The sequence below is a fragment of the Mauremys mutica genome, chromosome 5 (assembly GCF_020497125.1).
Source record: "Mauremys mutica isolate MM-2020 ecotype Southern chromosome 5, ASM2049712v1, whole genome shotgun sequence".
In the NCBI taxonomy this organism is placed as follows: Eukaryota; Metazoa; Chordata; order Testudines; family Geoemydidae; genus Mauremys; species Mauremys mutica.
In genome coordinates, this window is record NC_059076.1 from 81506370 (window position 1) to 81532852 (window position 26483).

General features: G+C 40.2%; 1 protein-coding gene across 1 annotated transcript in view; it reads left to right on the forward strand.

Moving 5' to 3' along the window:
- The window catches only part of TENM3 (teneurin transmembrane protein 3), a 1686859-nt gene that overhangs the window by 948108 nt on the left and 712268 nt on the right, over positions 1-26483 (forward strand). Inside the window, exon 8 of the mRNA XM_045017713.1 lies at positions 400-487. The gene's annotated coding sequence lies outside the window, so the exon portion shown is untranslated. The remainder of the gene's footprint in view (positions 1-399; positions 488-26483) is intronic.

A 26483-nucleotide genomic window follows, 5' to 3' on the forward strand; every position in this document is an offset into this window, starting at 1 on the left:
GTTTCAATGCATCTGATGCATTTCCACAAAAAGTTTTGATTTTGATGGCTTAGAATTTCTTGATGGAAAACTTTCATCAAAGAAATTCTAGGTGCAATCAAGTAAAATTACCTTTTCCAGTGCTTTAACATTACTCTAGCAATATCCATAATCAATATTCACAGCAGATAATCTACATCTCAATTTACCTTTTAAATAATATCTGAGATCCAATGATGCATTACTGTTAAGCAGAAGACAGTGATGATGACCCAGAACAAGATCAACATTTAGTATTTCTGCCCCTCAATAGAATTGAAAATTATTAGTGTATTTTGTAATTAAGAATCATTATACATAGAATATTTTTTAAAAGTTTCTCCTTGATAAATTCATGCTTGTGATCCATTTGCATTACAGATTTCTGGATTGTTTGTGTCCTGCTGGAGTAAAACCGTTGTATTAAACTCAGAAAACAAAGAGCTCGTGAGTGAAGAAAGAAGAAAAGGTAAGTCAAAACATCCCAGGGTCTCTGGTTGTATTGGGACTCATAAATTGCAGTAAAGACAATTAAATGTCTAACTGATATGATAGTAGCAGTACTGCAAAATCACAAAAGACCAATCTGTACTTTGTCTCTGTACCCTACTTTCTAATCCATTACCAGTAATCTATGCTACTGGATCAATGATTATGTCCTTAAATTTTTATATTAACAATATTGGGTCAAATCCAGAGTTGGTGTATATCAGTATAGCTCTAACTTCAATGAACCTATGCCTGTTTACACAAGCTGAGGATCTGGCTTATCTCTTTTTTTCCTTTCTTTTTTCTCATTCTATTTCCTATCCCCCACCCCTCCACCGTATTTACTGACCTTGTGAAAAGACATCATTAACAAGTAAATTATCATATTTCAATATTAAGTTTAGTTATCATGACCTTTATCTTGTGTTCTGAATATAAGCCATGGTGAGGTATTCATGCTATATCATGGTAAATATTTGCTTTTTAATGGTACATACTCTTGCTTAATATTTTGGAACTTTTAGCAGTAGCCATGAACTTTAATAAACTCAGTTAAAATCACACAAGTTATAAGTATGATATGTTAAATATCTATGTTCACTTGGAAGTGTTTGCGTTAGGCAGCAATCTTATTCCCAGCTAGTCTTGATCCTCCTGAGGAGCACTTATGTGGCAACCATAGTGAATTGAATTGTACCTAGTTATTTTTTTCTCTGGTTATAGCTCAGTGAGTTTTCTCAATGGTAGCCAACGTCTAGTAATTTAAAGCTTGTGAACCTTGAAAAAAAAGGTTTGTTTAAAACCATATTCTGGGTCTTTTCCACCAAATGGAAATTGTGTTCTACTAGGGAACTACAAAAGATTTTAGAACAGAGTATCTGATAAGCATTCTGCTCATTAATGTTTGTACAGTAGTCTGCCTTAAAGATCTACAGTCTCCTGGAGCAAATCATTCAGAATTCAACTGCACTCTTCAAGTTTAATGTGTTGAGCTCTTTGAGTTTCCCTACCCCCTCCTGATTGATGGTTTGTTTCTTCTTTTAATACAAAATTCAGTAAAATTTCCCACAGTGAAAAGGGTTTTTTAATTATGAAACACCAGCGTGTGGGAATGATTCAATTTACACATCAGAAAAGTTCAGTTACTTGACCATGATTTATTTTGGTTCTGATCATTCGTGGATCACAAATTCTTTTTTATGGGGGTGGGGGCAACCAAAACAAAACAAAACAGGAAAATGCTTTAAAAGGTGCATCACTCTGTCAGCATAATAATAGACATTTTGTTACACACTTACCCATTTCTGTGTTTCTACTCCTGTTGTGATATTTAATTTAAATGTATAAAGCAGGTCCTGAACAACACAGTTTTCCCCTTGAATCTGACATAGATCCAGTATATGTAAGAAGAGCTAGGGGTGTCTAGCTCATGGAACTGTGAAGATAAGAGAGAGTTGCAAAATAAGATAATTGGGGTTTAAATGTTGCACACAACACCACTGATTGCTTGGGGTTTCTTTAATATCCTTCTCAGGCACTGACTTTTATTTTTCCCCATGGGGGCCTAAGAGAAAAGTGATAACGTAGGCCTTAAAAAAACCCACCCTGAGTAATTAATCAAAACTGAAATAAAGCTCTGGGAGGAATGGATGGATTGTGTACACATCCTCCATGCAGTGTAAGACTCCTTTATTGTTTTGTATTCAGAATGCAGTAAAGCTTAAGACTTACCCTGGTTAAGATAAAGCAGGTTTTAATGATTTACAATTGTAGATTTCATCTGTAGCCTTCCTTAGAAAATCAGTGGAGTAAATTTACCCTTGTATTTAAACAGCATAGGGAAAACAAAACCAGTAGAAATACCCATAATAAATTTGTATACTCAATAATCGGTGTTTTAAATAGAATTATTTTATGATACCAACCCCCTTTTTTAAATTTTCAATCAACTGTGCATCATATACCTTATGTACTTTGAAAAAGTTAATGCGCAACAAGAAACTTATGGAGTTAAACTAGATTTGTATTTTTAGGTAAATTGTCACTGCTGTATGCGGGGAATTAGTTACACAACTCTAAGTATTGCTAATAGGAGTCTGTGTATCTAATTTCAGGCACACTGTGCTGAAAAGGTAATCACTTGTGTTGGCTTTCTGCTATAAAAATATAACTCAATATGCAGTGCAAAAGCCATATTCTGGTTTAATTAAGTACATTGTTGATTATATTCCTTCATTTTTTCTAACATCTCTATTTTTCACCTCAGAAAAACAGCTTTCTGCAGCTACCACTATAGTAAAGCATGTCAACCATCTCTTGGCTGATAAATATCCACTTTTCATCAATTTTTTGAAAGATGCTCTCCCTTACACTGCATTTAGACTTTAATAGCTAATGTATAAACTTGAATGTTTTAGTGGCCCTGTGAGAGAGACACTGAAATAACTTTTCATAGCATCTGTACTTTGTTGGTTGGGTATATTGTTACACAACAACACAGACATTTCCCTTTGTAAGGTTTAGGAGTGGGAACAAAAATAGAGCTAACATGTATCTGCAGCATGTGCCAACATGACATTTTCTCTTCTTACCAGGCTGGTGTAAGCTTGCCACTATATTAGATGGACTTCACAAGTTCCTGTTACCACCATTACAACTACTACTAATTTACTTGTACCCTGTGCACTAAAATTCTTGTCAGCAACAAGAAATAACATAGGACATATGATAGCAGCAGTAATAGGGCTCAGTTAATAGAATAACTTAAGGAGTCTTTTCTATATGTAAATTTGATAGTTCTATGGCTTTCATGCAAAAAGCCAAATTAAGGTTAAAATGTACCTGTAGGTTCTATCCAAGAGCTAATTTTACTAATTCCTTGAAATCTCTGTGCATGAGAAAGGAAGCTTGAATATTTTGCTTTCCTAATATGTTCTCCTAATTTATGCAAAGAGTACTTGCGTTCAACAGTTAAATCATTTTTTCTTACTTCACATAAAGTCACCCTGTATTCTGATATAGAAGGTGAATTTTTGACATCTTACGTCCTGATGCAAAAATAACAGCTATCCACCTATCTTTAGTTTTTTATACAACAATTAATTTTAAACTATTCTCTTTTATCTCCAACATGAACACATATAATTTCACAAACACTCAGTTTCAAATGACTCTCAGGGTTTTTTTAACTATTATAACACTATGTGCTTTTTTGGAGTTGCAACAGATCAATCAGCTGGCGATCCTGAAGATGCAGCTCCTTCTTATTGTTTCTTTAGTATGTCCGTCACTTCATTACCAAACAAGACCTGTGGTTTTTCTTCAGCTAGGCCTGTGTTATTGGAATTCTAAGCAGGTCACAGTATTTCTGTGTAGGCTGGGGTGGCCACAAAAATCCACAAATTTGGTTTACAGATGATAGGGTTTTCCATTGTGTGTGAAATAGATATCAGTCTGTTAAGCTTGGTATTGAGTGAGGAAAAACAGGCAGGACTAGAATAACAGTGAAAAGCCAAGTGGCTGCATTTATTTGGGGGATAATTACAACTTGGGCCGGGGGAGTAGGCAACTTTGGTTGGGATGGTATCAAAAGTACAAACACACCCCAAAACACAGTAATAATATACTTTATACTGCTCACCACACCACACCAAATAGGCAGACACACCAGTCTTACAAGATAGGAATCGGGTTCGTCAGGGCGGTACCCGGTGCAACACAGAACAGAGACCCACGGGCCACTGCCTCAGCCACCCTTGCTTTCACACTAAGGGTAACCCAGAGTGTGGTGCGGCTGCAGCTGGGCAGATTCCACTCATTCGACCGCGGGGACGGGAACCCCTTGGTCTGCTAATCTCCAGGTGGAGACAGCTCCCAGATTCATGCACTCCGGACAAAGACAGAGCAGTGATTCACACGCATAAAACAGTTTGCAATTAACAATTCACTAACAACTCGAACAACTATACAAGCTAGCTAAGCAATTGTGCAATTCTGAGCTCATTAATACAATCCTGATATCCTGAGTAGATATTTGGTACCGAGTTAGGGAGGGGAAAAATAAGAGGCTAGATAAGCTAACTGTCAGATATCAAAAAACAAATACCGCACTCCAGGCGCAGCTGACCAGCAGAACAGACACCGGAAGCATGACGAGCTGACAGGGATCGGGTCCAAACGACAACGAATCCAAACGATACGACACGAGCGCGCTTTACCGGGAGGAGACCCTGGCCGAAAGGTTGACCAGGTCCTTCAGCTAACACGCGGATGCTCCACACAAATTTTGGGGGGAAACCTAGTTTTATTGAGAGGTCTCACTCCCTCGTGCCGGTATCTGATTGGCTCCCTGGTCCCTCCTCCCTCCAGGCTCCGAGCCGTTGCCACCCCACGTCACCCACACGGCACACTGGAGTTGACAAGTAAACAAGCTTGACCCTTAGATGACTGGGTCCAAAAAGAGCGGGAAAGTGAGTCGCTGGGCAGGATTAACCTGACCTCCAGACGACCGGCCCCAAAAAACAGGTTGCCGGGCAGAATCAGGCCTTCACACACAGAACTAGCCTGACCTTTAGATGGCCCAGCAGGAGAGTGAAATACTAGTTAGCTTGAATATCCATCAATGACAACCAAATATTATCTTCTCTGTTGAGTGAAAATTTTACCTAATCATGTTGAATACTTCATTTGAGGTGTATGTACTTAAGAACTGTTCTTTAGGTAGGGGTGGCATATGCAACTGTGTTGCTCAAGCAGTTACCACAATTTATGATGAATTTGTGTCACAAATACCTTTGTTCATGTCTAGCCAATACATTATCCTTTGTGCTCTCTTTTTGAGTTTTCCATTTCAATGTGCTCTTCATGAATGAAGTATAATTTTTGAGCTTCAATAGGATCACAATATGCTTACTTTTAAGAACACTATCCAACAGAAAGAGCTTATATCTGTAATGTACCTATTGCTTAGCTATGAATTGATTTTCCCATCCAGAATGTACAGTTTATAGTATCTCGTCATCTTCTGCAGAAATTTGCAACTGTTCCCATGTGCATCATAACAGAGCACCTGAGTACTTATCAATGTTGAATTCCACTTCTGGAGGCTGACTATGATGGGTTTCATCTCAGATAGTGAACCAAGTGTCACGTACAAGTAAACAACTTCCTGGAGTGAATTTTATGGTGCAGTCATATTTTTGAAAATTCAGTAAGAGACTTTGAATCCTAGCTGGTGCTTACTGTAGTCTGCCCTTCAGAGCCAAAGGAACTATACATTTTCTTCCTTCTATAGTGGAAGTCTTTGTCGGGTTGCACAGACATGCAAGTACCATACTGATTTCAATACCCATCTTCATCATATATGCAATTGGCATGCCACTGGCATTTAGTGTGGTAGATCAGTCTTTCCCCACCAATAGCAGCTGCTGTATAAAATCAATGCACAATGCCTCCATGCCACACCAGTCACTGGATTTCTTACTGTATGTTCAATTCCACACAGGAATTTAGACTATCTTTAATAGTTTTTGAACCATTCCTTGCACTTTTCCCTGTGAGGAGTTGTGTTCTCTTGTACACACCGTGCACTATGATGGGTCTCATCTCAGGTAGTGGACAAAGTGTCACATACAAGTAAATAACTTCCTGGAGTGAATTTTATGGTGTAGTCATATTTTTGACATCCTGCTATGTCAACCTCATGCAAAGTTTCTTGACTCTCCTATTCACTTAAGGCCTTCAATTTCAATTTTGCCTGTTCCACTGCCTTTTCTAAGCTTACCTCAAAATGTCACAGCAGGTTGTTCACATCTCCTACCCACACTGTAACCCACTACCAGCCTTTCCTAATCATCAAATCTCTCAAGGAATCCAAAACTATAAGGCTGTTGGGTCTAGCAATTGTAAAAGAAAATTATTGTAGGTTTAATTCTTCATGGGCACAGAATAAACTTCAAATTGCTGGAACCCTGTTTGTACCTGTATAAGGGTAGGAAGCTCTTGAAAATCTCTAGGACTTCTGCATGAGCTACAGTTATAAATAAGGCCACTTTCGTGGCACTGATCATTGTGTATGCATTTATTGCAGTCATATATAGCAAGGATCTCTGTTAAAAAGGCTTCTGTGACTCTTCTGTATCACTCCCACTTTATTTCAACAGTAGTTTCAGGATATCTATCCTTCCTGGATATTTATGTATGGATCAGCCATCTGAAATTGCAGTGGAAATTCTTCCTGCTCTCAAATCTGTCTACTTCTAGTACCATGTGCTGTTTTTCTCATTGATGGAAAAAGGAATTGTATTCAACTACTTAATCATTTTCTTCCCTCTTTACCTATATATATAACACCACAGAAATCAACCTCTACTATTAGCTGCAGCCTAAGGTTCTCTGCTCCATTGAGCAGTTGCAGAATTCTGCATTCCAATATCAGTCTTTTGACTGTGCAGCCACTTTTGACATCCTTATACAAAAATTACACTTGCTCTACATATTTGTCTATCTGTCATATGTTACAAATTTGGTCAGTGTTCAGTTATTAGATGGTTCCATATCTATCACTATGTATTGCTGGTTCTTTGTTCCTTGTTGTGGCTCGAAAATGCAGACCACGTTCCTTATCCCTCCACAAGATCCTGCATCGAGCTCTGCCTGCCTGCCAACCATTCTTAGGCTCCTAACAGAAAGTGTCAGTTGGAGACCCTGCTTTGAGCTCCAGCCACCTGCTGATCCATCCTGGCTTTGCAGCAGGAGGCACCAGTCAGAGACCCTGTGTTAAGCTCTGGCCAATTGCATACTGAGGATTCTATTCTATGGGGATGAGAGGGCTACAGATCATCAGATGACTAGGTCTGACATGTTTTGGGAAGTATTTTAATCCCTTGCCATATTTCAAAGATGAAAAATTCCTTGTTGTCATTTCCCTTTGTTTTTAAGGTCCATCTCTGTAGTTATTGGTGCTCTTTTCCTTTGAGATATTTCTTGAGCTCTATACACTACAGGAATGAGAAACCTGAGAGATGGTGGGCCAGATCTTGACCCTTATTTCTGCAGTCCAAAAGCAACTGGAAAACTATCAACCAGTAATCTGGGGATTATTTATTATTTGTGTTACTGTAGCACCTAGGAACCCTAACACAGAACCAAAAGACAGTCCCTGCTCCAAAGAACTTAGTCTACGCAGGGCCAGCTCCAGGGTTTTTGCTGCCCCAAGCGGCAAAAAAAAAAAAAAAGTTGTGATCAGCACCTGCTCCACCGCGCCACTTTCTTCTTCAGCAGCAATTCGGCAGCCAGTCCTTCCCTCCGAGAGGGACTGAGAGACCCGCCGCTGAATTGCCACCAAAGATCCCGACGTGCTGCCCCTTCCCCTTGGCCGCCCCAACCACCTGCTTGCTGAGCTGGTATCTGGAGCCGGCCCTGAGTCTATGGCTAGAAATAACAGCTGGATACAGACACACAGGGAGCACCAGGAAACAGTGAGACATTATTGGTCAGTGTGATTAGGCGGTGGCTTAAGCACACCAGGAGCCTAACCATTGTCAATTGTTTTTGTAGGCATCTCGGCAAAGGAGAGTTTTCAGGAGAGATTTAAAGGAGAACAATGAAGTGGCTTTGCAGATGCTTATGGGGAGCTCCCCCCAAGCGTGAGGGGCAGCATGGGAGAAAGCACAAAAGGTGCTTGTTTGAAAATTTAACAAGCGGGTAATGGAGTCAGGAACTGACTTTTAGATAAGTGTAGGGTGGAGATTTCCTTGTAGTGGGGCGCATTGCCAGGTGAGATAAAGTCAGCTGAGTAACTGCTGCTAGGCTACTAACTCCTTTCGTCCCATGATATAGGAAGTATAGCAATGGAAAAGAGGACAAGGCTGGGGAGCTACAATGTCCAGACAACCTATGGCTTCAGTAATGGCCTCTTGAGTCCCTTTATTGACTAGTGCAACTTACTATAGTTCTGCATTGCAAATCCATTTTTTGGTGGAAATTTTGTTCAGTGAAGGGTAATAGAATTTGGTTCCATGTGGTCAAAGAAAGCTACTCTAACAGCTAAATTGTAAAGTTTGAACTAAATGTAGGGGAAAATATTACAATAAGCATTTGGGGAAATGCTTTCAAGGGAATAGAAGTTGAGGTTTGCAAGATATTACAGATATAGCTTAACTGAAAAAGGTGACTGTGATTGAGAGGCATGTTGGGTATAAATGACTGGGTTTTTCACACTTCAAAAAAAAAGAATCTTTTCATTTCTTTTTTCCACATACCATACATCATTCAATGCCAAAGAAAGCACTTAACCATTGTTAAGGAAAACTAAATAAATAAATAAATCATGAAAGTCAGTCTCATTTTTTCAGCACAGTAACAACCTCCCTATCTAAAAGTAGCTCAAGTGATGCTTTAGACAATGCTGCCTGTATGTTGCAGCACATCTGTTGTAAAATACTGCTCTATTCTTCAACAGCCCAAGGATGGTCTCATAATGCATGCCGTTATCTCTAAGAGTAGCATGTTATTTCCGTACAAGAGGTTGAAAACCTTTTTCTGATGTGATCAATTAAGGGCTCTTTTTACTCATTTTTAAGACCAATTTGTGATACATTTTATGTTGTGATTTCCTATTTGTGTTCATATATCCATCTGACTTGAGTAGCCTGGGGGAGATAAGTCAGGCAGCATAGAAATCAAGAGAGCCTAGAGCTGATACTTCTCATAGTTTTCAGTGAGAAGGTAATTTTTTTAGCATTCTGTCTTTTTGTTGAAATAGCTTAATATCCTCACACTTCATGTACAATGATGAAAGCTCTTTTATTCAAGTGTGAAGTTACAGTAGATTTGTGCTAAGTATAACATCTCTTTCTAGGAAGGGTGGAGTGTGCAAAATAAAGGCTGGAACAGTTCTTCCCCTTCTATATCAGACTTTGACCTAAAGACCTACCCTAGTGTGGTTTGGAACAGGTTTGAAGAGTCCATTTCCCATCTAATGAAAAGAGACAGCGGGAGGCATTTTCAGCCATTCTTTACTTTGTACTTGATGGCAGCCTAGTGTCATTGAATTGTCATCCATGTTCTTTGCTCCAATATCAAACATCTACCCATAAGAGCCAGTGCAGTGACTCAGCATGCTAGGGGCTAGTGTACAAATTATATTGCTCACAAGAACCATTGTAGCATTACTGCTAGACTAAGAACTCCTGGCCATGGTGAGCACAAAGTTTAAAGGTGGTAGGCAAGGTGGTCATTCGTAGGTCTGATTGCCTTTTAATGGAAAAAGAGAAATCAAGATAAGGGTCATTAGAATGACATTGAACAATAAAACAGAAAGAGCAGCTGGAAAATAAAGGGCGAGGTATGTCTAGACTTCATTATCCAGAATTGTTTAGTGGCAAAAAAGTACCACATTCTGGAGGAAGAGAGCAAATTCAGGATGCGAGTTATGAGTTGAAAATCTAATTCACTGATTAATGCCAGTATCAAAGACTATTAAAATATACCAAAACACATGTTGTAGGAATTGCTTTATTACAGTAGTATGGAATTTTACTGGAGCAAATTGTTCATTTGTTCAGATGTCATTTAAGAAGCTCAAGGATGAATGTTTTTATATATTGAGGGTTCCCCTCTAAGATCACACTGAGTTTTGGGAAAGGCTCCAAAAACCTCATCACCAGTAGAATTTTATAAGCTCTGCATGTGACTTTCTTAGTGTGTGAAACTGAATGCAAGACTTGAGATGTACTATATGCAGCTCAATTCCAATTTGTTTTTTTAACAAAGCCTTTGACATGTTACGTTATGTCACATCCCAATTTAATGTAAAGTGACTTCCTGTGTCCAACAAGAAACACATTTTAAGGGGAATGCCAAGCACTCTGTTATTTTCCTTGCTGTTGAATTGGCAGGCACTTTGCCACATTCTGTATCTCGGGAAGATTATTTGTCAGCAACAATGCTTGCTCTGCTGGTAAAACAGGCATAGGCTGGTATTCTTCTCATCTGCCCTCTGCATGGCAGACAGAGGTCATTATGTATTTAGTAATTGAAACTGAACTTGGTGTAAGCAGCAATGTCAACACGTCTTCCAGAAATATCTAAAATATAGGGTAACTGTGCCTAAATCTAGGAGTTCAAAGCATGATTTTTGAGACCTGGCAAGTGTTCATATTACACTTGGATAAATGGTCTAATCTCAGCTTTAAATGCTGAGAATTACATGCTATTTCCCTTCAAGCAACAAATGTTCTTTTGTCTATCTAGATTTTGTTATGTTTTCCACAGGTAATTCCAAACAGTGCTTCTTTATGCCATTAAAATATCAAAACCTAATCAGTCAGCTGGCAGTAAATGGAAAAAATAGAAATCCATAGCAAAGATTAGTAATATCTAAAAGTGGTTTAGGGGTCCTAGTGGGATTCCTACCCCTTTTAACAACAAAGTGCATAGTGAAAGAATATGCACAGCTTACTTTGTCTTCCTATTTCTTTTGATCTGAAAGAACAATCAGATAAAGCTGATTTCTGAAGACAGTTCAGAATGAACAGATTTCAGTTGCCCCCAGTGATAACCATCATTGTCAACAGGAGGCATTCCAGGTACTGACACTAGAGCCTTAAATGTTCAGCTGCTGAACATTTCATCTTTTATTTTAAAAACTACTGCTGGGAACTCTCTTTATAGAATGCAATGGAAGATGAGTATTTAGAGGAAGAATGAACCCTGAAGGGGAATAAAGACTGAGCCTCAGAGACCATCACCAGAGGGAGAGAATAATTTAAGGTTAAGGTGGGGAATTTCATGTGCACAAAAAAGCTGAAGCTGTAGAAAGAGCATAATAAATAGTCTAGAGTTATACAAGCTACAAAATACCCTTTTCAAGAAAGGTCACAGGTGAAAAGGAGTTTGGGCTCTCTCTCTAATGGACATATGTTCACATCACAGAACCACTGCACTGTTTGTCAAAGCTCAGCAGAGGCTCAGAACTGGAATGTGGAAGTGTGGGGCAAATCAGGATTGAGGAGTCTGGACTGAATTGAGCACAGAATCTTGCACAGCTTCCACATGCATGATGTGCAGTTCTAACCAGTGTCATCAGTCCCTCACTTTAATAGGTGTTACTTTTACCCACAAATGTAAGCTTTCAGTTTGAAAGGACAGCATTGATTCTGGCACAGTGTGAGAAGTTACATTGTCCATTACATAACTCTCGCCACATTAGGTATGCCACTGATTGTTTTTAAAATTTAAAGAAGCACTTTTAACTCATCACAGGAACTAGCTCCCATGAATATTGAGCTATATTAGTGCTTTGTGCTGAAGATCAGTAGACAACTATGTTTACCATTGTCCAAATAATTAGTTGGCAGTTTGGCACATCTCAAAAATAGCTATAATTAATGTTCTTGACATCACCTTTTTAATATAAATAGGTAATTTTGAGTATAAGGTGTACGTTTTTAACAGTGAGAATAATTAACCATTGGAACAATTTACCAAGGTTCATGGTGGATTCTCCATCACTGACCATTTTTAAATCAAGATTGGATGTTTTTTCTAAAAGGTTTCAGAGTGGTAGCCATGTTAGTCTGTATCAGCAAAAACAACAAGGAGTTCTTGTGGTACCTTAGAGACTAACAAATTTATTTGGGCATAAGCTTTTGTAGGCTAGAATCCACTGGTGCCACAAGGACTCCTCATTGTTTTTTCTAAAAGATGTGCACCAGGAATTATTTTAAGGCAGTTCTGTGGCTTGTGTTATACAGGAGGTTAGACAATTCTAGTTGAAAAATGCCTGTAAAATGACACCTTTCTTGTTATCCAATCTGCATCAAAAAGCATACAATTTTTCACCAGTTTTGATAGTGTGTGAAAATGACATTTACTCAAACTGCCCCAATCCAAAACCTGTTGAAGTCGTTAGTGGTCCTCTGGTTGATTTCAGTGGGCTTTGGATCAGGATCCTGGGTCCAGTTCTGCAGTCCTGACTCTGGCAGAACTCCCACTTGACTTTGGTGAGAGCAGTGCCCAAATCATGAGTTCAGGATTGGTTTTATAGTTTCTGTCTAATTTCTCAAATGTATTTCTATATGTTGTCTCAAGCCAGCCACATCAAAAATATACTTTGTAAATGTTCAGATGCATTTTTTAATATGCTGATGCATATTTGTTTACTCATAAATATCTTTGTGTGTTATTTGAAGCAAAACTATGGAAAGAGACAAATGACTTATAAAAGAAAGAGAGGATGTTTATATTCAGTTAAATAAATTAGATACCCAAACTATCAATTTGGTCATAAAATCTTCTTGATAGTTACTTTCCCCCCTTTTTAAGATAAAAATTCATATTCAAAGTAAAAATCAGTAAAAAAATTTCCACCACATTAATGAAAGGCAAAGAATGGCATAATTTCAATTCTTGCTATGATGAAACACAGTAGTTTAGAAGGTAAGAATTACCTTTCATCTTGATATGAGGCCAAGTAAAAGAATGTGAGGTCCAGGCCTGAGGAAAAATTGTGTGTGCGTGTATGTCTGATTCCCCTGAATCCTATTTTACCTGTCATCCACATTTTTGGTATCCTGGTGGGTTAGTGATGTATCTGAAGGTGGCGATTGTAGCCTGAGGTTTACTAGAATGTAGTTGTACTCCAGTGAACAAGCCTCAGCAGCTACAGGTATTGCTTGCAGCCCCAGTGAAGCTTTTTGGAATAAGTGCCCAACACTCTCTTTACTATATTTTTCATAATTACTTCATTTAAATACAGGTGAGACCAAAATGCAACCTCCAGGCTTAACATGGCTTATAAAGTTCTGTAATTGTCACCAACTTCATCATTAATGTGGGAGCAGCCCATTGACATACACAGTCTATGTTTTTGTTTACAAGGAGCAGACAGTATTTTTCAGCAAAATGTTGGCCATGTAATCATTTTGTCACTCAGAAAACACTCTCCAGCCAGTGCATTGCAATAGAATTCAAAGTTGTGCCCTCTACATTTCATAGCTGCCAAATATTACACAGGCCCATGTGTAAAATTTCGCAGGAGTGAGAAGGAGAAGGAACCAATTTTCCCACACAGGATGTCCCTGAGCAAAAGGGAAGCAGGAGCCTATCAAAAGCAAGTGAGGAGAGGATTGTGGAAAGAAACTAGTGGGAAATGGGACATTGCAGGTAGCCTGGGGAAGCCTAAAAGGGTGGGGACTGGGAAAGATGAACAATGTTGTCAAATCTCCCAAACTTATTGTGAGTCAGGCAGTTTTGACCCCCTGCTGCAGGATCAAGAGTTCTCGTCCTGTGATTTGGAACCAGGTGGCTGCGCTCATCTTCCTCCCACTGCAGCAGCTCTACCCAGTTCTCCCTTTCCTGTTCCCAACAGCCACCTACACACCCACTCCCTGGCTCCAGCAAGTATTTGCTTCCCTGACCCTTTCCTTCCTCCTGTCTCAGCCCTCATTGCTTCCTGGCCCCAGGAGGCAGGGGTGGCTCCAGGCCCCAGCATGCCAAGCGCGTGCTTGGGGCGGCATGCCGCGGGGGGGCGCTCTGCCGGTCGCCGGGAGGGTGGCAGGCGGCTCCGGTGGACCTCCCACAGGCGTGCCTGCGGAGAGTCCGCTGGTCCCGCGGCTTTGGTGGAGCCGCGGGACCAGCGGACCCTCAGCAGGCACGCCTGCGGGAGGTCCACCAGAGCTGTGGGACCGGCAACCGGCAGAGCGCCCCCCGTGGCATGCCGCGGTGCTTGGGGCGGCGAAATGTCTAGAGCCACCCCTGCCAGGAGGCACCTGCTACAGGGTCCCGTCCCTTCCCCAAGCCCACCCTACTCTCAGATCCCTAGAGCTCCTGTTTCCCTGATCCTTTCCCTCCTCTCCATTCCCTGCACTAACTAGACCTGCACAGTTACATGCTACCAGGCCCCTTCGTTGCCCACTATGGACTCCCTGGCTACTCTGAACCCTCTCTGATCCCTGCATTTGCTCCCCTAACCTCCTAGAGCTTCTGTACCCCCTGAATCCCACCAATTCCCCACCATCCCATCTTCTAAACTGACTCTCCCCTTCCCACCCCCCCATGCTGGGAGTTTGCTTGTGCGGCCTGATGGTCTTCATACCCCCTCCCCTCTGCAGGCTTCTGAGGGAAACTGGCTCCCCTGTGCCTTCCATCCTCTTTCTTTGGGTGGTTATCAAGGAGAGCCACTGTCCCCTCAGTACAATGAGGTGCCACTCCCCTCTGGCTAGCCAGGCATTTCCAGCTCCCACCCATAATCTCCTGAATTCTAGATCCAGCCCTCTGAAAATCAGATCTGGGAAAGCCTCAACTTAGCAGGCTGGGAATCCCCTATGGAGTAGCCCATATACATGCAGAGGAAACCCCCTGACACTGAGAAAAGGCTTTCCCTGGGCCTTTGTCTATCAAAGGCAAGGATCAGGCCTTCTGCTCTTCTCACCCTTAGATATCAAGGGTGTGGGAGGGATGATGCTTTCCCACTCTGGGAATGAGAAAGAAAGGTAATTCCTCCTCCACTCTGTTTTTTGGTTTTTTTCTTTTTGGTGGGGGGGATAGGGTAAAAGTAAGCTTCTCTGTCCCTTCCCACCTCACCCATTTGCCCTGGCTCAGCCCTCCATCCCCCACCTCTTCTCACTTCCCTGGGGGGCACATTGTTTTGGGGAGCCACTTCAACACACCGCCTCTGGTATGGCTGCACATTGCCTCCCCAGGCAGCTGCTTAGAGTGGTGCTGCTCTGATTGCTCTGCTTCCACCAACACCTTCTTCTCAGTGCCCAGAGCAAGGCAAAGTTAAGATTCTATCCTCTTCCTCCATGTTCCCTCCAATCCTCAGTGAGGCCTTCCTGCAGGAGAACAGCAGGATATGTGACAATATTAGGGCAGCAAAAGGTATGGGGCATTCATTGACTTTTGGGGGGAAGTTTTTTGTGCAGCTCCATGTGTGATGTTCCTAATGAGTCAGTGAGTCTTTAATGTTCTTTATGTGGTTGTCCTCCCACAAACAGTGGCACGGGACCATTTAGGAGACTTTTTTACACTTGTGTAAAATGTCCTGCATGGAGCTTACGCAAACTTGAGCAGCTATGGGAACAGGTGACTGCCATGGCCTGGGAGGGCAAGAGAGAGGGAGTGGTACCTGCAGGCTTTGCTTCATAATTGAATAAAGATAAGAGATCTTTGCATTATTGTGAGAGCTCCTGCAGCAGGAGCCAAAATCCTCTTCCATTCAATAAATATGCAAGAGTAGGCAGTACTGTGCTGGATCACAGACTAGGAGTAGACGGGGGGAGATCAAAAATCAGAAGTTGGACTAAAAGATCATGATTTAATCTATTATAAGAATCTCATGATTTTAGGCCAGTCTCATGTTTTTCTGGGTCTGACTCATGATTTTTGAACTGCTGGGGTTGGCAATGCTGGATGAAAAAAACTGGAATCTGGTGAATACTGGCAGAGGCTGGAACCTGAGGGCTGGTTGGGCATGGGGACAAGGAAAGAATCTGGGTATGCTGAGGGAGAAAATAGCTTAGAGCAGCTTCCTTTATAAATCATTGCAAAGTTTTTTTTGAAGGAGTTTTTGTTGTTCTGATTTACCACTTACAACCGTTCACTGACATATCGTTGTGTGAATTTCCTACACCAGTGTCTGGTGCATTTTAGAAACATTGTATTATATAAATAGATACACCTCTACCTCAATATAACGCTGTCCTTGGGAGCCAAAAAATCTTACTACGTTATAGGTGAAACCGTATTATATTGAACTTGCTTTGATCCACCAGAGTGCGCATCCCCACCCCCCCGGAGCACTGCTTTACCACGTTATATCCGAATTTGTGTTATATCGGGTGGCGTTATATCAAGGTAGCAGTGTATATGATACAGGATGTGAGTGTAATGAACTAGCAATACTGCTCAGAAACCCTTGACATGGTTGCAAGAGTTGACGTAAGGCATTTCTTCAAGAGCACTGAAGTAGTCTATTCTTAAACACAATAAATAGGATGTGGCATCTCAGTTGTGTATCTTGAAACATAATTTTCAAATCAATAAAAATACAACACAATAGGCCAATTTCAAAGGAGTTACACTACAGATTACTTTGGTTCATTGTAGTTTGCTAAATAGCATCTGGGTAGATCCACATTTAGGCATTTCAGAAACTACTCTGCATACTTACAGAATGGAGATATTCTGCAGGTAACTTCTTGAAATCTTTTAAGATGGATGGTATACAACATAGACTTTTCAGTCTGATTGTGACTGTGAAGCACACATTAAATATGCAGGCACTTACACATTATGGTTGGAATACAATTTATCTGCTCTTAAATGAGCATAATGCAATTCTTAGCAAACCAGACCCTTTAGAGTTTTGACAGGATTTGTGTATATTGGGCAAATAAGCATGACCGTTGCTCTGGCATACTCTACTGCTATCAAGCATGCACCATTAGATAACTTGAGATTGAAACTATAAAGTGGGATTGTGAAACTAGAGAGATCCATCTTACACTTAAAATACGGAAACAAAAAAGCTGACTTACAGATGAGATATTGTCCCCATATATTTTCCATTAACAGTCTCTCTATTTCACATAGCTAGTTTGGGTCAATTACACAGATCTAAAAGCCTGCCTTGCTGGATTTTTCCATGCTGATTGAAATACTTATGCAAAGTTATACAGTGATGACAGAGTCTGTAGTCCTTCCATGACAGGGCAGTATAAAAACCTTTCTTTCCATGTCTACCAAAGAAATCACTGGGATTAAATGACAGAGCTCTACTAGCTATTTGTCTGTCACAGAGAACTCTAAATTGCAGCCTGTCTCTAGGATAGCGTTTACACACATTCTGAGATTAATGGTTTTGCATAGACACTTTGGACTCCAAGTGATTTTAAGATGAACTCCATCAAGAAGATCCTTCCAATCTGAATTCAGCTGAAGTACTTTGCAAAGTTCTGCATTCTTAGCTACATTTCAGTGCAACTATGTTGGTGAGGACCAGACAGTATCTGCTGAAAAAATAAAATGGTTTCCATTATTTTATCCAGACTAAATAAAGCTTTGGGTCCTCTAGCTTAATTCCTTGACAGACTCCTCGTTCCTGATGCTAGGTTTTAATTGTATTTCCTAATGCAACAAAGAGATATCTTATTTACATGCCATGATTGAACATTTTCAACCAGCCTTTGTTTGTTTGTTTTTCCTCTTAAAGAAGAAGAACTCGAAAGGAATTATTATATAATAAATGAATGATCAGGAAGAAATATTTAGCTATGTAGTATGAGCGACATGGGAAAACATTTCAGTTTAATTATGTGCTGATTCATTTATTTTCCAGAACCTTAATGTATACTGGTGAACCACAATAATCTAATAGATAATGTGCTGCAGAAATTCTAACTCTTGCTGGATATAGGTGATAATCTATCGATTGTGTATTAATTATTTTGATTACTTCAGAATTCCCAGTTAACATTCTGAGGTTTGATAGGTTTTTGTCCCAAAATCAGGCTCAGTATTCTTAAAACTGTTCAGTGGGGAAGCCCGATGTGCAAAGTTGCAACACTCACGCTTTGAGGACAACCCTTCTGTATTTGCAAATTTTTATTAATACAGTTCACACAATCACCAGCACTCTGACCCAGCAAGGTAGGTAGACCAGAATGTACATCTGAGCATCCATATACTCACACCATTCCTTGCAGAACAACCTGAAATGTTAGTCATTATCCTCCTCATCATCATCGCCAGTGGCCATCATCCTGGCACCTCCCAAGGGCTACATCTCTCCCTCCATAAGCACACAGTCTGGGATATAAGTTTTATAATGTTACGCTAATGCCACTATGTATATTCAGTAGGGGTTTTTCCTCCTTCCTTACTTGTATTTCCTCATCCTACTAATGTTGTGGTGTCCCTATCCTATATGTTAGGTATTAATGATTTTAGCTTATTAGTTAGTTTAACTTATACATTAGTTGGTTGCCAAGGCAAATTTGCAGTTAAGCATTTGCCAACATTTTATCCTAAAATATCCAAACCTAATATCAGTTCAGTGTTCTTGCAATTAGTATCAGGGCTGGCTCCAGGTTTTTTGCCACTCAAAGCAAAAAAAAAAAAAAAAAAGGGGGGGGGTGGAGTGCCACTGCCGAAGCAAAAAAAAAATTAAAAATAGGCCGGAGTGCTGCCCTTTCAAAAGGGCCGCCCCCAAAGGATCGGAATGCCGCCCCTTGAAAAGGGCCTCCCCCAAGCACATGGTTGGACTGCTGGTGCCTAGAGCTGGCCCTGGTTAGTATCATTTTGTACAAACTTCCTCCACAAACACACCTTTCCTAGTTCCCCAGAACTAAGGGTGACTAATGGGCCATCAATCTGTGCTAAAGTTCATAGACCTCAAAGCCTTATGCTTATGGCTTAAACTAATACCTTATGGGATGTAGACCTGTAGGCTCATTGCTTTACTGCCTTAACTTATGCCTATATATTACCTAGCAAATACCTATAGGCTGCATGAGAAATTTTGAAAGAGAGAGATCCAATTAAGAAAAAAAAATTAAATGAATGCAACATGTAATTAAAGCAGAACATACAATGATACCTCTTATTAGCATATACTACATTTGCCCCTAATCAAAGGGGCAGTAAACCCACCTATCACTATTACAAAGTAGCTTTCAACATCAACTGTATGGCAAATTGTAGATATGCAATACCTTAAAAGGCACACAATACTAGTACACTAAGGAGTGTGATGTGAGAACCGATATGATTGGATAGATAGTAGTATAATGTAGTTACTCTTGCTCTCAAGCAGTCTGTGTCTGATACAAGGCTGACTCTTGTAATGGAATATAAAGGCTTAAAGAGACAAGCAGTGAATGGTTATGCAGAGCAGTCATTATGAGTGTTCAGATGTAGCTTTTTCACCCTATAAAAGGGGTTCTCAGACTTTTCCCCCCTCTAAGGTGGAACTCGTTTTAAGAGCTGTCTTGTGGCCTCTGGCCCTCCTATTTGCAATTTTATGGCCACTTCTCCTCCCATTTGTGTTCATGCTACATCAGGGTGGCAACCATTTCTGATATGAAAAAGTATGTATGTATTTCAGCTGTCTTCTAATGCACTTTAGCAGCTGAAAATGAAGAGAAACTAGACCATATGACCAGCCATCTGATTGCAAATGTTCCACTAATGGTCCATGAACAGTAATTTGAGAATTTCTCTCCTTGAAACTCTTCAGACCTTATAGCATGCTAACTAGAGGTTTTGTGTTTGGTTTGGTTTGACTGGGAAACCCATGCTGTGAATAGCTAGTTCTAATGGATATTTGACCCCATTAGAACTGGATATTCTATGTATTCTTCCAAATGCTGAGCTGGTGGTTTGCTAGTCAAATGCAAACATTTGGGTCTATAGTGTCTTTTATGTTCACTGTAGTATTTGTATTTGGCCACATGTTTATTTACCAATTAGTTGCACTCATCTGATTAAAGGGCCACTATAATGTTGTTTCTCCAAAGTGGAGCTTTTTCTTTAAAAAATAAATACATTTTTCATAAACCTCATATTTATAGAAGTCATCCTCATTATTTGTATTTTAAATTCTAATATAAATAGGTTTCTGCTGGGATCTAAATGTTTCCTTATAATGTTTGTAACTAAAATATTGCTATATTCTGAAACCTCTAAGTGCAACTGATTATAAATTTTTAAAAAATGTCTAGGCTATTAAATTGTCAAAACAATTTCAGTTGTGGTATTTTAAGTTGTTTATTCCAGCGCAGCTAAGGAATTTGGGTTTTTTACATTGATGCCAGGATTTGAAAACATACGAAACAAAATACGAATATAGTGGTCTATTCTCCATATGATTAGTACAAGTCAGCGTTGTTCCTCGTGCAGAGCATGGCAGGATTCAGCTGCACAGCCTTGTGATTTTGAAGAAAAAAAATAAGTACAGTGCACGCCATAAAAGTATTGAAAAATTTTAATGTTCTAGTAACAAGCTCTTGAGTTTTTTTAAAAACAATTTGGAGTTGCCTTAAACAGACATGATCTAAAATAATTCCCTCCTCATGCAGCTCCTATTAAAATGGGGACATGGAAAATTATTTTAGAGTCCAAAAGATGTTCCACTTCATCATAGTCTGAAGCAAGAGATTTTTGTTTCTCCAAACACACGTACAGATTTGCTGTGTGAAATACTCTCTTTAACCCAATTCTAAGAAAATTCCACATTACGCTTATATAGTTTTTGATTGTTTGTTCTATCTGCAAATTTCCTTTGAAACAATAGAAAAGTATATAATTTTTTCTACATATTAAAATACCATGTTTTTTTATACTTAGTTTTACCAAAAGTAAGCCATGGTCGCTGAAAGACATAAAGGGAAAAAAGACAACTGTCTGACAGTGCTGTTTGGAAGGTTTACCTTCTTGATTTAACTTAGGGATAATACTGATAGTCTTGCCAGGTATATATTACTACTTGTCCACCATGAAAGAAGGACCAAATTTTTATGCAGCAATGTTTCAAGGAGATCCTTTATCCCATGCATGGTTTTAATTCTCTCCAATCCTTCTAACAACTTTAATTAGACTTATGTTTCTGCTTTAATAAGACCAGAGAGGTGCTGAACCCTTGTGTCTTCCATAGACTTCAAAGGTAATTCAGGTGCTTGCCACCTCTCAGTATTAAGCTCTCAGTTTGGGTTTTCATGAGTTCCGGTTGTCTGTTGAAGATAATAATTATTTTAGGCCAAGCCAGCGGTGAAGTATTCAATGTTGTCCAACCCATGAGTTAAGTCATATTTGTGACTTACACTTTATATAGCTTTTTCAAATTCATGTGCCTGATTTCCCTCCATGAAAATTTAAAGCCACTGTCCTTCAATATGATAAGTGGAGGGGAACCATTATAACAATGAAGTCAGTTTAATTCTGTACCGGTTTTAGGGGTCTCCCCGCACAGATCAGATTGCAGGATTTGGAGATTTAAGGATCAAAAGCCTGAAGTCTGCTTCCATATACTCCTGTAGTGCCTTAATTGTTTAGAAAAGTGTGTTTAGACACACCACTGTAGTTAGCATCATCTGGCCCATGCTCACAAAGACTAGATATTGCATTCTTTTATTTTTAATATAGGAAAGTTAATCTTTTAATTGTATAAATAAATAAACCAAAATATTACATTTATTTTCACAGCTCTAGATAAGAGATGAACCCACCCACCCCCAGGGAAAAAAGTTCATACCAAATACCAAAACCCAAGTTGTGTATTCACCTTAAATATAGAGCTTCTCTTCCTCCATAAGGTATGCAATAATATATGGAGAAAGAAAAAGTAGTCTTTATTGATGCATAAGCTCATTTTCACTTGCAAGAAAAGTGATAAATTTGCCCTTGATGATAAAGTGAACATTTTATAGTAAAATTAACCATTTTGTAAAAATATTTTATTGAATAATTTTGCCATTTTGGTACAGTTTAAAAATAGTTTGCATAGCTGTATCAAAAACCATAGCATGTAAAATCACATTCTATCTGTAGTCTTGCAGGATTAAGGATGACGCTTAAAGAACAGTGTCAAACTTTGACATGTTCAAAAGTTCTTCCTCCTGCTTGGGTTTTTTTGTTGTTGCTGTTGTTTTTTGTTTTTGTATGTGCTATGATCCCAAAAATTCTAACACGGATAAAATCCCAGCTCGGCAACCAGCTCACATGAACTCCATTCCTTCTTAGCGATTGCAGGTGTGAATTTGTAAATTTCCTTTAGTTGCCACTCCATTCCCGTGAGCAGGCAGAGTATTTAAATATACAAGTACAGTCTTCTAAAGTGCTCAATGAGTAGAACTCTTGTGCAGTCTATTACAAGAATGGAGCAGGCAGACAGAATGAAATGACAATACCACTTTCATGTATGCGCCTCTAAAGCCAAACAAAACTACCATTTTGACACTCCCTATAATTGTGAATTAACTTAATATTGTGAGTGTGCATTACAAATTTAACGAGATAAATACAGAGTTATTAATTTAGATTTAAATTGCTTATTCTCACAGAATAATTATAACCACACACTCTTACAGAGTAGTATATGGTTGCCGGTTTAAACTTGTATGGTAGACTGAATGATGCAAATAGACTAGCACAACACAATATCATTTCCTTTTGCTGAGTGTCCTGCATACGAAGTATCATTAAAAACTTTTGATGAGATAGCGAGCTAGACTAGAAAGAGTGATTATCAGAATTGAGTACAGTGACTCTTGTACTAGTTTGAAAGGAGAATGACACAAAAATAAGTGAAAAGCAAAAGCTTAACTGTAAAAATAATAAAATGTAAAAAATATTCTCAGTGTGAGTGGAGGAGGAAAGGAGTCAATAATGGGGACTAGACAGTTGGGTAAGGCTTAGTTAGACATACCTGAAAGCCAAAAAGATGATTTTTTTTAAAGAAAATATGGGAAAAGACAAATTATTTTAGGCCATGATTTAAAAAAAAAATAGGAACCTACTATTAAACTCCTAACTCCATATTCAGACACTTAAATAAGTGACAGGTTTCAGAGTAGCAGCCGTGTTAGTCTGTATCCGCAAAAAGAACAGGAGTACTTGTGGCACCTTAAAGACTAACAAATTTATTTTAGCATGAGCTTTCGTGAGCTGCATCCGAAGAAGTGAGCTGCAGCTCACGAAAGCTCATGCTAAAATAAATGTGTTAGTCTTTAAGGTGCCGCAAGTACTCCTGTTCTTTTTAAATAAGTGACTTGATATTAAAAAGCTGAGTACTAAACAGCTTTTATGGAGTCAGCACTTTTTAAAAATTAAGCCACCTCTTTATGTATCTGAATATGGCTATATAAGCCTAACCTTGGGTACCTATTTTTGAAAAGCTGAAGAAGCCAAAGGTAGCCAAACCTGTGGTAGGAAAGGGAGTGAAGCAGGAGACAACTTTAGGATACCTTTTTCTAACAGACATACTCTAGGAATTATTTTGGGGAAGTTCTATGGCCTGTTGTATGGGAGGTCAGACTAGATGATCACAATGATCCTTTTTTGCCTTAGAATCTATGAAAATAGGACAGGAACAGAGCCAGGGGAAACCTAGTCATCACAGGAGACCTAGGAGGAGATGTGGTCAAAGGGAACTGGTTTAACAGATTTAGTAGACAAAGAAGATGGGTAGATTTATGGAGCTGATTTATGGAGTGCAAAATCTTAGGAGACTGACAACAGAGCCATAAATAATGAGATATGAGGTATGAAAGGGATTAGAGAAGATGGGATACAGGGACAAGGGTTGTATGAGAGGGGGATTTGGTAGAGATGGGATATTATAGTACTGCAAGAGCACCACTATAGTTAAGGTTGCATCATGACATCAGTTTGAAGGCTGACTTTTCTAAATCCTCTAAAATCAACATGCTTAGGCAATGTCTCCATTACAAAATTATGTCAACCTAACTTACATCGGCATACAACCTCCACAGTTATTAAATGGCTTGTGTGTATGCACACTTAGCTTCTTCTGTTGGCAGCATGCCTCCTCCCCAGGAGTGCTTGTATCGATTGTATTGTCAGTGTTGGGCATTATGGGACAGCTCCTGAAAGCCAGTAACAGTCAATATAACCAACAGTGTCTACGCTGACACTGCGTCAACCTAATTACATCAAACGTGACTCTATGCCACTCAGGGAGGGGCTGTTACTAAACCGGTATAGGGGGCACTTATGTCGGCAGGAGCCAAATTTATGTGAAGACATTTCCACAGCTAGGTCAAGGCAAGACAGATTATTTCAATCTAACCGTGTAGTGTAGACAAGGCCTAAGTTAGATTTCTTTGAAATTTGGCGTGCCTCAGGAGGTTGCAGGCTAGGATTAGTGACCCAAATTTGGACTCATTTGGACTTGAGATTCTGGTGATATAAGCCCTGTGGGGGGAAGGCATTTTTAAACTGTGTAGGTGGGTTTTCTTTTTGTGCAGAGCAAGAGATCAAGCTAGTGATGTGATGTAGATTAAAATGGTCTCAATCTGTTGAGTTTGACCCAATGTAGTTCATGGTATTCACTAGATCTTTGGTGGACCCAACTGAGAACAGTACTTAGAAAAGTGTACCTTTTTACAGTGCACCTGTGCCAATAATGAAAAATGGCTAGAGGGTTCCCATTCCCACCATTTTATATACCTTAAACTCAACTTTTGTAAGTGACCTAAAATCAAAATGGTTAATCAGGTTGCTTTGCAATTTGGTGAGCCCCAGGGGAACATAAGGTAGTGTTAGTGGTCCAAATTTGGGATCATATGACCAAGGGAATCTTGAGTTACAGGCTCCCCCCCCCACAAAAAAAACCTGTTTTCTTCTGCTGCCTTGTACTATTAGGCTTTGTCTACACTGGAACCTGAATGACAAAACTTTTGTCATTCAAAGGTGTGAAAAAACATACCCTAAATGACAAAAGTTTTGCTGACGAGCTCTTTGTTGGCAGGAGAGCTCACCTCTTTGTGACGTAATTATACCAGTTTGGGTCTGTAGTGTAAACCTGGCCTCAGGCTTAGGTTCCAAAAGCCAATAGAAGCTGCTGTAATATGCAAGCTCTATAGGTCCTGAAGGACTAACCCAGGCCAGACAGCTGGGGATCCCTTGCTTATGCTTCACTCCTCAGAATTCAAGCAGCATAGAGATAGAGTTCCTTCTTGTCAGGGATGTTTGTTCCCTTCCCCAGAGCTCAAGATGATGTCCACCTACATGTCTCCTCTTCCTGGGTGAAGGCCAGGGGAGCAATCAATAAAGTCTTTGTTTCTTCTTGGAGGGCAGGACCTAACACCTTCTGTAGGAAGCCTGCATTTCTACATTATTAATCCCCCTTTTCTGTTTGATGACTTACACAATTGCAGAGGATTACAGTGCAAACACTTACTATAACCTTATTTCATGGGGTACTGATGTTATAAAATTAATACATGGGGCATCCTACAAGCATTACCCCATCACCCCATTGCAAGGCAGAGGTCCTGCTAAACACATCATATAAACTGAACACCTATTTTAACAGTATTAATACACAGGCAAGCCAGACTGATTTCCAGCTGTGCATTTGTCAGTGCTCAATCGGCCTAGGGGCCGTGATGTGAGCTGGCACCTGGTCTGCCAGTATCACAGGGGGAGGGGGCTTATGGGATGGGTGGTAGGGGAGGGGAGAGAGGTTGGGGGTTTAGGTGAGGGAAGTTTGGGTTTTAAGGGAAGTGGATGGGTGGAACAATGGGAAGCAGGGCTGGGGGAGAATAAAGGCGGGTCACCTGTAAGCTCTGCATTCTCCCCTCCCATGTGTGTGCCCGTGGGGGGAGAACGGTTCTGAGCCCCTCTGGTTGCCCCTTGTGTTTGTGCCAGGATCTGGAAGGCCAATGCCCAGCTACAGGAATTGGATCCCCACTCCCTATTTCCCTCTTTTCTGGGGGAGTTTGCCTTGTTGGGAGGGTTTGAGGCTCCCTCCCTGCATTCCATATGAGCCAGGATCTGGGAAAGACCTGCCTGTTTGGGTGGGTATATGTCAGGGGTAGCCAAACTTACTGGCTCTCCATGCTGCATATGAAAATCTTCAGAAGTTTGAAAGCCAGAGCACACCTGCTGGGAGCCAAGGCTTGGGGTTTCAGCCCCACTCCTGTTGAAGCCCCAAGGCCTGGCAGGTGTGCCTTGCAGTTCTGAAGCCCCAACTCCCCTCCCTGCTGGACAGAAGCCCCTACCCCATCACCCCATTGCAAGGCAGAGGTCCTGAGTTCCTCCTCCCATCTGGTAGGTGAAGAATGGGGGGAACCTGGGGGACTTGCGAGCCACACTTTAATAGTAAAAGAGCCACGTGTGGCTCGCATGCCACAGTTTGACCACCCCGGTATATGTCATGCATATCACAGGCTCTAAAGTATTCAGAATGGGGATGGGAACACACCCTAAGATGAATGGCATGGGCAACTTTT